Genomic DNA, 11,834 nt, shown 5'->3' on the forward strand with positions numbered 1-11,834 from the left:
ATAAACCGTTTCCAGAGCCGAAGCGAGCGGCGATTGGGAGAGATTTGTTTACGTCTCGGTTATTTACATAACATTGATAACACACGCGAGCGTTTACATCATATCTCGAATCATTATACTCTCGTTAATAACCCCGCCGTTGAATGTTCGCTAACGACGAAGGATTGCGGCAATCGTCGATTACGTTGATCGTTATGTCGGCGCCTTCGGTGTTGCGTGTATGTATATACGAGTGAAAGAGAGAAAAAAAAGAAAAAAATGAAAACAAACGTAACATTAATACGGTGACGTCACGTGTGCAATTTGGCGAACATTGTCGCGGCTCGTGTGTCATGTGCAGCATGTGCACGTTTCTCGCGAAGCTGCTGCGCCGCAGCAACCGTCCCGCGAATGACATCAGTCTGACATCATAGTGTACAGCACGAGATCGTAACGTGAACTCTCCTCTTCGTCTTCGAGCGAGGAAGGAACATCTTCGCTTCGACCGTAGCGGGGACAAGGAGAGAGTATAATTAGACGAATCGGCTTATCAATTGGCTCATTCGTCGTCGTCGTCATCTATGCTCAGATCCGGGAAAACGAACGTTTCTTGCTTGGTTTCTAGTCTCATCTGCCTCTCGCGTGCGTCTCTCTTTTAGAATCATTCGCGAAAATCGATTATCTCTTACGTGAAATAATAATATAATATATATATTTTTTTCTCTCTTTCGCTAAAGGTGTGTCGGAGGAAACTGTTATCGCGTCTTTAAGATACACTTGCGTGGAGCTATAGCAGATATATTGAATTATATAAGAGATAAATCTAATAAATTCTTAGAAAAACCGGAATAATCTCTCCGCGCTAAATAAATAATAACGCATAATAAATAACGCATCGTATCACGACCGAGTCTCGAAGGCCGTTTATCGTGACTCGTAATCCGGGTACCATCTTTCGGAAGACCGATAACGATAGACAAGCCGAAGAAGACACGAAATCGGAGCTGTCACGCAAACACGCGCCGATGAGTATATAAATCGGACAGACGCCGGAGCGATTGGTAAATTTGGCCTGACCTCTCTGGATAACTCGGCCACGTGCCGTCTGTATATTACACGGTGTGTGCAGGGGGGACGAATGCGCCAAACACATTATTTATCGAGTCGAGAGACCAAGAATACACACCCCGGCGACGAGATAACGAAGATAGTTCACCGATTGACCGACCGGCCGCTCCTTCGCGAGGAAGGAATACGGCGCAATAAAACCAGCGGCGACCCAATATAAGTATTATCAGTGCTTTCTGACGTACATAAAGCAGTCGAATGCTTTCGCACCCGGATTTAAAAAAAAAACTCATCGTGAATCATATAAAGACACACACACACACACGTATTCTGTTTCATCTTCTCGTCATCATTAATTAAATAAAATTCAGGATAAAGATCTTGTTGGTTACCAAATTTTGTTACTCTTGATTATTTGAAAATATAATTAATTAATAATAAATTAATTTCTTAATTCTATATATGAATAATTAATAATTAATTAATTAATAATATTTAATAATTTTATCATTAAAAATATGTATCTATACGTGTTTAAAATAGTATGAGCTCTCTGCGCACAATTTCATATTTCGATACATATTGAGTATCTTTATCTAAAGTAATCTTTTTTGCTCGCACTTTTTGCGGTTAAAGAAGGACATATCGGTTGATGCGCGACGCAAAAGCCTCGTGGAAATTCAGTCCCGCGTTGCGTCGCATCGCGCAATCTATTACGACGACGAACTTTTCCTGCGTCGTGCGATTGATTATTTATCATTTTTTGCAAGGTCGGCCGATGGGGCAATTATAGCGTTGCATTGCAAAATAATTTCCGGCCGACCGAGACGGCCGGTAGACGCGCATGAGAATCACTGCAGGGCCGGCTTCGACAAGCGCAGCTGTAAATCGAAGAAGCCGTCTGGCTTCTAATTTTATTGCGCGACAAAACGGGAATGAATCGACGCGCCGGATTTTGCCTCTCGGAAAGGGCAAATCTTTAAAATCTTGGACTCTTCATATTCGTATCCGCGCAGTTTTGCGCGCGACGCGATATATATATATCGATATATCGCTATATATATATCGATATATCGCTTTAACGTAAAAAATTGATTGACGTTTCAGATATTCACGATATGACAGAGAGAATGATTCTTTCGTAATTATCAAATAGTATCCGAGAGTTGTGAATGAAACATCACGCGTCTACGAACGATAAAAAAAAAAGGCAGAAATAAACGCTTTGCCGCGTCAAACATTCAGAAACATCAATTAAATATACATAAACAAGACAATGAAAGTAACATTCCCTCAATTTTATCGAGACGTATTTAATGGAGAAAAATCAGTGCTACACGACATCTGACGTGACATATAACGTCGATTACTTTATTTAAAGATCCGCTCTCCTATTCTCGAACACAAAAGCTCCGTTACCTCATTTGTATCTCACTGCGCCGTCGTCATCTCCGCCTTTGATCCGAACGGAAGATTTTTCGCCGATAAATGAGAATGAAAGGCAAATCTATATACGCGAAGAACCGCGGACGCGGATCGCGTGTCGCCCTCGTTCGATCGATTCTCGCTTACGCGAGAATCAGACGTGGCGAGAATTTCCCGCCTCGTCGGCGGGAATCGATTCGACACCTTGAATTCGCGATGCAGCGCATCCGGTATCGACGTGACAATTACGTAATATTCGCTCGGCGCTTTTCTTTCCGGAAATACCGATCGCGCAGAATTTTAATCCAGGGGACGTCGAACATTTTTTTTTGTTTAATTGCAAAAATATAAATTGCTCCTAGATATTTTGGATTTATTATATAAATATCTCGTAATATTAAGTTTTATTGACGAACGTTATTTTTTTTTTTTTCTTTATATGTTTTCAATTTGTTTTAATGCGTAATGGAACTTTTGGTATCAGCGATAAGATGATGTAGTAAAGTTCCTCGATAAACGGCATAATGTTAGCTTAAGGTTTCAATGACAAACCCTTTCCCCCTTCTGATTTCATAAGTCAACGAAAGGTAAGATACGATGGCATAATCGCGTTGAAAAAGCACTGCCAATTATTTGCAGCTCGTGACGTAAGAAATATCGGTTATTTGCAACTAAGCTCTTTAAATCGTTCTGGAAACCACGACATGGCAAGATGCGAAACGCGTATCGCATGACCGATAAAATTTCAAAAAATTGCTCGTTATTTGCAGAAAAATCAGATAGCTGTCATTTTATCGTTAAGCGAGGCTCTCAATCGTATAAATTGATAAAAATTATATTATCATTTAACCGAGAGAAAGAAAGAGAGAGACGGCAAAATAACCCTATTTATATATCTTGCAAGGAAGATAACATGTATTAAAACTGATTAAATTGATTCAGTGTATGTATACCTATACACACAAAAAAGTTTAATCAATTTTATTACATTTTTCCTAAGATATATATATATATAACTCTCTGTAACTTTTTTGTATCCTACATATAAAGATATATATCTGAAATAAGAGTAGAGAAACGTCTTTAATTTTTCACGTAAATATAAAGCTGTGAAAAAGGTAGAATAAAATTTTAAAAAATTGATTATTTCGCGCACATATTAACTTTATCGCGTTGGATTATTCTGGTTTCTTTATTCCGTCTCGTAACAAAGGGATCGTTGTACTTTCTCGAACGTAAGTCGGGCTTCGGCCAGCTTGTCGCCGCTTTACGTGCTCGCCCCAGAGTATATCTCGTGACGTCACCCTCGCACAACCTGGCAACGTCGCGCCGACGTTGTCGGCTCGCTCGCGCCAGCCAGGGCTCTTTCGCCGGAAATTCGGGATGTCTGGCTTCTTCTGGACCGTTGTGATTTCCGCTGAGCATTCCTTTTCGTTACGCGCTCATGCACGCACGTACGCGGGTATACGCGTGCACGATGACGAACGTGACTTCACGCGGATAGACTTTCGAGAGTCGCGTACGACGCTCGATGCACAGCGCGACATAAATGTAACGTAAAGATTAGAGCTATTTAGATCGCGTCGGCGTGATTTTCCTGTTATTTTCGCTTTCGCGAGCGCGGGAAATCCGTCGTTTAATTACTGTCAGAGATGAGTAATTTAGCGAAGATATTTTCTTAAGAGTAATAGTATCTGAAAGTCCGAGATGTATATGTGTATATATATTAATCGCATTTATTTAGAACATGTTTTAATCCATATTAGATATTATAGTTTAATGTTAAATATGATTCTAACAATAAGTAGAAAGGCAGATCTGATCTATATTATTTTCAAGCCCGAACTATGGAGAAAAATTTAAGAAAACTTAATTTATATTTATAAATGCAATATATTGGCAATTGGCGAAGGAAGAAAATATTACGATTAAAGCCTTAATCAAACGAGGAGCGATACAGCAAAATACAATCGCGATGTTCTCCGAGTCGATTCGCGTATCAATTCTCGTAAGGGAATACGGAAGGTCCACGCTCCTCTCCGTCCGAATCGGGCTTTACGCTCGCGTAATCGTAGAACGACGCCAGCAGCCGATGATCGCGGTGAAGCGGCGGCGGCGGCGGGTGTAGCCGGGAACGAATAATATCGTTCTGTCACGTCACATAGTGCGCGCGCGAACCGGCCGCCGCGCGGAGAAAATCAATCCGCTCCGCGCGCGGCCGCTACTACCCTTGTCGCGGAAAAGCGGCGACGTAAAGCGGAGCTACTAACCGCTCGGAGAACGTCGCCCCGCGAGGATCCCCGTTGCGATATTGACCCGAGGTTGCGTTAGGTTATTTCTATCGGGGAGAGGGGAAGAAGGGGTTCATGTACCTTTTCACGTAGAATGTTATTTGGATTTCCGCGAACGAAATCTCTCGTTTTTTTCTCCTCCTCTTTTCTATATTTTTTTCTTTTGCATTCTTATACTTTCGCGTTTCTCCATCTCTCTCTCTCTCTCTCTCCCTCTCTCGCTCCATCGTGGACCTCACGATGTGTCATTTCGAATATTGGCCTTCGAGCGTGTCCTTGGCCCCGTATCGGTTGGCGTAACGATCGAGCGGGCGAAGGATATCGCGCACGTTTCGTTCGTTCGCTCGCTCATTCATTCGTTCGTTCGTCATCGACTCGTTCCCTGCTCGGTGGCTGCTCGTGCGTTTGCGAAATCCGTAAGAGTTAACGGCCGCTCCGAAATAGAGGCTACCGTACCGCTACGAAGCATCTCTCTCTTTTTCTCTCTCTCTCTCTCTCCGTCGTCGATTCCCTCCGGCTACTCTGCGGTTCTTTACCGCAGCTCTGCCTATCACGGATTCATGCGTGCATCGGACACACCTGTGCGCTTCTATGTCTCTCCCTCCCTCGCGTACGAAACTTTCAAACGATGCACTAGGTTTTTGCATTATTTTACTTTACAGCATTTTCTCTCGTGTTGTAGAAATTCGTTTCCTGAATCGCAAGTTTTTGTGCGTATCCTTCTTTTTAGCTAACAATAAGTCTCCTGTGGAGAGTTCGGCAGCCTAACTGTTTGAGGAGAGAGAGAAAGGGGGAGGGAGGGAGAGAGAGAGAGAGAGAGAGAGAGAGAGAGAGAGAGAGAGAGAGAGAGAGAGAGAGAGAGAGAGAGAGAGAGAGAGAGAACCCGTAATACAATACTATTGTTTAGTAAAGGTCGCTTTTACGCGTTGATTTAATGACGAAATAAAGAACGAAAAGAAAAAGGAAAAGGATGTCAGTTAAAAACCCGAAAATCATAAATTTGTATCGTGACATTTTTAAATGTCTGAATTGTGTTTTTTACGAGTGCAGGTATACGTATGCGTACAACATTTTAACTGTTTGCTCTCAATAATAACTGTAAGAAAGAGTAAAAGTGTCGCTTACAAAATTTAGGACTTTGCTTTATCGCGTAATGTTTTAAATATGAGGAAGTTTAAACGATTGTCAGCTTTCTTGTATAATTTTATTATAATTTTAAAAGATGGGCCGACATACAGACTAGACATTGTCTTCGTGGATATTGGATGTTAAAAGAGAGATAACTGTGACGTGTCACCACTTTTACTATATCAGACGTTTACGTATACCTGAGTTTCAGAAAAAGGATTTTTTCCGAAAGCATGATTCTTATCTACTAATAGTTCGCATAGTTCAAATAGTTTTAGACAAAGAAATCTAGAAATTCAACTATTTTTGAGGACAGTCACAATAAAAATTTTCAATTTTTAATAACTAATATCTTTTAATTTTTTCTTTTCTTTAAGAGAATTATTATTTAAAAGAAAAAAAAATATATATATATTTTATTGAATTAGAATAAAGAATAATTGTTAGAATGAGAATAATTATTTTATCTTGAGTCTAAAATTAAAAAAGAAGTTAGATGTAAGGATATGTTTGAAAAAAAAAAAAAAATATATATTTTAGATTTAGATCTTGTCATACTTTTGACAATTATCCTTGAAAATATATACTTATAATTAAACATTCACATCAATTCATCAAAACAGCATTACAGCCACGAGAATTTTCTTGAAGAAGGAGAACAAAACGGTAGTTAATTTTTCTCGTTGCTTGACAAGTACATAATACAAGAGGCGCAGTGTCTCCGCCGCCCACGTCGCGGCTATAAAGAGAAGAGCAGCGGATCGCTAACTAGGATTAATCAAGCCCGCAGACTGTCGGTGTGCGATTCGCCCTTTAGCCGTCATCTCGTTAATAGACACGTCGCGGCACAAAAGGCCGTGCGCAGAGTTCGCGCCGGCAATTTTCGAATTTGCCGAACGAGAAAACCGACGCCGCCGGCGACGGCCGGTCATTGTGTGAGGACGGTAAAACGGCCGCTCGTGCTGAGCTGATGTGAGACCGGCGTGTCCGCACGATCTATGTATCGTGTGTGGGCGTGCTATCCTTTAAAGTTTAAATCGACCGATCACGGCCCCCGGGGATCGACGACGACGACGGACCGGGGGGCCCGGACGTTCGACCCAATTCAACGGGCCGCTGATAACGATGACGTCACGGCGTGCTCTACTCTCTACTAGTCACGGATCGCGGTACGTGACGAGCGCGATGACGAGCGTGACGATAATAACACCATCGCGTATACGTACGTATGTATGTTTGTATGTATGTACGTTTAACCCGCTCTCGTGACACGCTTTTCGCCGGCTCATTTTCCCGCGGCGATTGACACTTGAACATCACGAAACCTGATATACGCCGACACGTCTATAAAACGCCGCGGACCCTAACATGTACAACAGGTATTCGTGAATTCGTGTCAGCGTGTAATACGGGGTTGGCTTGATTTGCGACCCATTCGCGTGTAAATGGTCCGTCCGACCATCATCTTGACATTAAGACAAACTTGACGCGATAGAATTAATTAATATTCATCTATTATATTTATATTATTTAGCCTCGTATTATATTACGTTCCTTCGTGTAAAGAATCCTAAGATTAATGCATGCATAAATTTTTAATAATTCCAAAAGGAGATGAAGATACGGAATATTTCCGCGCAAGCAAGATGGAGTATATTTTTGCCTCTGGATTTTAAGCGTCACGCGCGCGTCCGCATGTTCATTGCCGGGTACAAAAGTTGCGCGAGATGTGAGAAAATGAAAGTACGAACCGGGATCCGGGGTCGCTCTCTCGCAGATCGATAGCGGCCGCGAGAGCAGGCTCTTTCGTCGTTATATCGTCGTCGTCGTCGTCGTCGTCGCCCTTCTTCCGGCCGCGAGCTTGCGCGGTGATGTCATATATTCGGCCGAGTTTACGCGTGTTTGTAAACAGGCAGAGAGAGAGAGAAGGAGATGCGATGACGGAGGAAGAGTGAGAAAACGCACGAGGGATGAAGAGTGAAGGGAAAGAAAAAGGGGAGGAACAAAAAGAAGTGCCAGGCATCTTTTCAGGACTGGATCCAGAACGGAATCGGGCCCTTTTTCTTTGCGTCTACACTCTAGACTTGTATGCACTTGCTTAGAGAGATTTCATTAATGACAATAGGAAACTGATAAACTAACGATGAACGTAATTATATTAATTAATTAATTTTAAATTTATGTGTAAAGGGAGAGTGAGAGAGGGAGATTATACCTTTAATATTATTTAAGAAAGTAATACTTTGTCTACAAAGAATCCCCCTCCTTCCCGCCAGTGGAAATATTCCGTAAATAAATTTTAATACATAAATATCGAGGTAAAAACACATACATAAACTATATTTTTAATTAACACTTTATATGCAGTTCGAATATATACGAGATGGAGAAACGAAACGGAAATATAAAGCAAGCGTCTTTATAGTGGCGTTGAAAATAAATAATCGGGAAAAGAGAGAAGTGTGAGAGAAAAATGCGTCAACTTTCATCTGACATACTTTGCTGCAGTGAAAAGAGATGCGAGGGCGGAAAAAAAATATGCATGTCGCGATCGTACAGGGATGGCTCTCACGTGTCTCCAGCCGGCACTGCTGCAGCCGGCTGCGCAGACATCTCTCGCGCGCGTTCCTTCCTCGTGTAACCCGGCTTTGTCGAGCTTCGGTTGCGTCGCTCTCTCGTTTTCTCGTACACGTTCGTGACGTCATGACGCTGCAAGTTGGACTCGAAGGAGAGAGGCCACGTTAGCATCGGTAGAGAAAGAGAAAGAGAGAGGAGGGATGGTCGTGGAACGAAAGGGGAGCGGATGGACGCGAATGCGAGGTGCACTATATATAGGGTGTCCGAAATATCGTTGCATTAACTGTCGGTGGCAATTCGACAAAAATTAAAAGATAGCGTTGAATTTTCAAATATGATATGATGTAGATATTGAAATTGATCTTAAAATTGTGATTGTAAGAGCATCCAGTCATGCGATATAAAAAAATATATAATTATTTTTTACATGTTCCTCTATATCCTGAATATTTTATATATTAATAAAAAAAAAAAATATATATATATATATATATATATATTAGAAAGGAACATTTTTTTTTATATACATTATATATAATAAAATTTTATCTCAATAATATCTATTATTAGGCACACACACAGCTCAGGTTGAACTTTTATGAACTTGCAAAATATTTCGCCGACTGCATTCTTTTACGATGCGCTTCTCGCAACCAGTCTTTTATACACCATGCGCAGACTTTGTTCTCGTATTTCTTTCCCTCCTTCTTCCCCACTATTTCGGCCTTTCTTTACATCGAGAGATACTTTTTAGAACATTTCTGTCCCATGTCAACCGACCTCGATCCCTTTTTCGCCGCCTTTTTTCTCGGTTTCCTATATTTTCGCCGATTGGTATTGAATGCACTCTCGCGGTTCTTTGAATTCTTTTGTGAGATAAAATTCAGACCGGACAAAAACTACCTTAAGATTCCCATAATTGGTCATGGCTAATTATATCAGCAATTATATAGAAGTAAGAGATTTCGAGCTAATCTTTTCCTCGCGACATATCTAAATAAATAATTTTTTTCGTGCAAATTGAAAAAAATGGATGGCAAATTGGATGAAAATAAAATATCTTTTATCTAATTGAAACTATTTTTCGATTAAAGTCTAGAGACAGTCACTTGAGAAGAATTTATTCCAATTTTATTATAAATATTGAAAAATTGAACTGTGTATTACTAATGATATATATAATTACGCTTTTATTTATGTTCTTTATGTAGTTGCAACCTATAAAAAAATTATTCATCAATGATAAATTATTATTGCCTACGCACAAACACACACGTATACGTACACATGCATAGCTAATAAGGGTTCAAAGCAAGTGCTTCGATAATAACGCATATTCACGTTTTGTGCATTGACCTAATTAGGTAAATTTGCTTAATGCTTTTGAAGGATTTAATGATTTAAACTGCAGGGGCAATCTAAAAATTTATACGCGCCCGAGAAGATGAATAATTTTATTCAGGGATAATATATCGGAGTTATAAATCTTCTGGTAACATTTTTATATACGGTTGTAAAAAGTATGTGCGATCCTCCCCGCGTGTTAAAAGAGAAAATAAAATTACGTATCAAACTTTGCGCACAAATTACGACTTTGTAAAATACCGATGCGTATCGTTTCTCATAAATCCTATATGTGACTCATACGAGTGTTTATAGCACGGCTGAATCTCTTTTTATCGTTTAACAATTAAGTATATATACGATCTCTATATACTCTATCAGTATACGGTGCAAGAGAACGCTAATTATCAATCGTAAATACTTATTAACTTCGCGGCATATGACATAAGTTATTATAATGATATCATTAACCCGCGATTATTCGATATATTTGCAATATATTATAATTTCAATAAAAGAGAATCTCTCTCTTTTTCTCTTACTACATTTCCTTAATTTCTTAATACGAATATCTTTTTCCCTTTTTCTCTTTGCATATAATTCTATGGAAAAGAAAAAATTATTTCAGGCTTTATTTCTATATTTTGCTATGAATTTTCTCTACATCGATTTTTCTTAAAAATGATAACAATAAAATCTACTAAAAACTAACGAAAGCAATAATAAAAAAACTGTAAAAAACTTTAAAACAATTTTATAAATACGCATAAATAAAGTCATTCCGCGTACGGAAGTTTAAGCTAATGTTAATCGAAAGTAAAACGCGCACGGAAAAAAGGCAAACTTCCTTTCCTTGAACGGAAGGGAGGCTTTAATCTAATCGCATTCTCTCGGACGAGTGCATCGCAGGCTTTCAAAAAGCAGCGAAAGCGAGGTGGACGTTGCACCGGCGCGTGTTTTCTCTTATTTTTTTTCTCCACGACTTGACTTTCGTCGAGTCGATCGAACCGGCCGCGGCTCGCGCCTCGAAACACCGAGACGCGGCGTCCGAAAGTGCATATTGCACCGGTCCGCCTTTAATGGCGTGATGGCGTGACCGTGCGTGCGTGCGGGAACGCGATGGGGTGGCGAACGGAAAGAAACGAAACGAAACGAGACGAGACGAGATCCGGCGGGAACGCGATGTCGCGTGTTTTCGCGCGTGTGTCGCGAATATTACACGCGATCCTTGGATCCGGCGGCCCGCTAAATGTCTCGTCGCACGAGAACCGGCTCCTCTCCGTCGATTTCTCTCACTTGCACTTTTTATTTTTTCTCTCGATCCCCGATACCCTATCGTCGTTCCATCATTACAGGAAGCCCTTATACGAGACTATCGAAATTATAATGCGAGATAACGTAATTGTAATCGCGGTACCTAATATCGAAAAATTATATTTCAATGAATAAAAAGTTCGCGATTTATTTAATGTCTTTCTATTTTCATTAGCATCTAAATCACGTATTTTTTTCACGGGTTTTTTCTATTTTTGATTTTATACTTTGGAATAGATATATTTCGGGAGAAGCCAAATGAAAAAAATATTGCAATTCAACGTTGGCGCATAAATAATTTCCGAGTGACAATTCGAGAAACAGAGTTAAGTTTTCAACTGCTATTGCATGCGTGCTAGAATAAAGATGCTGCTGGATTATTATTGACTTGCCGTCAGTTTTCTAACCGAACGAAATCGATTCCTAATGACTCTAATAAGCTGTCATTAAAATAATAGCGCGATAGTTTTAGAACACCTTGTGAGATATAGATTTTATCGAATGATATCCCAGAGAGATTTCGACTGTGTATAATTCACTTTTTAATTTTACAACTCTCTTTCTCTCTCTCTCGACGTGTGCAATTTTATCTGTCGTCAAAGATTATAGGATATTATTAGATTTTCGTATATGCCTCATCTTTTCCTTTTAGCTATAATGTAGGTAAGCCAGCGCCGCGATACATGTGTCCAAAGTTAAAAGGCAAAA

The 11,834-nt window shown here is 40.1% G+C and overlaps 1 protein-coding gene across 1 annotated transcript in view; it reads right to left on the minus strand.

Annotated features, from left to right (window-relative positions):
- LOC145937532 (uncharacterized) overlaps positions 1–11,834 on the minus strand; it is a 59,317-nt gene that overhangs the window by 27,472 nt on the left and 20,011 nt on the right. The gene's annotated exons all lie outside the window — the stretch shown is intronic.

The sequence above is a fragment of the Prenolepis imparis genome, unplaced genomic scaffold (genome assembly GCF_030444845.1).
Source record: "Prenolepis imparis isolate NDT839.2.m4 unplaced genomic scaffold, iyPreImpa1.0 SCAF_6, whole genome shotgun sequence".
Taxonomy (NCBI): Eukaryota; Metazoa; Arthropoda; class Insecta; order Hymenoptera; family Formicidae; genus Prenolepis; species Prenolepis imparis.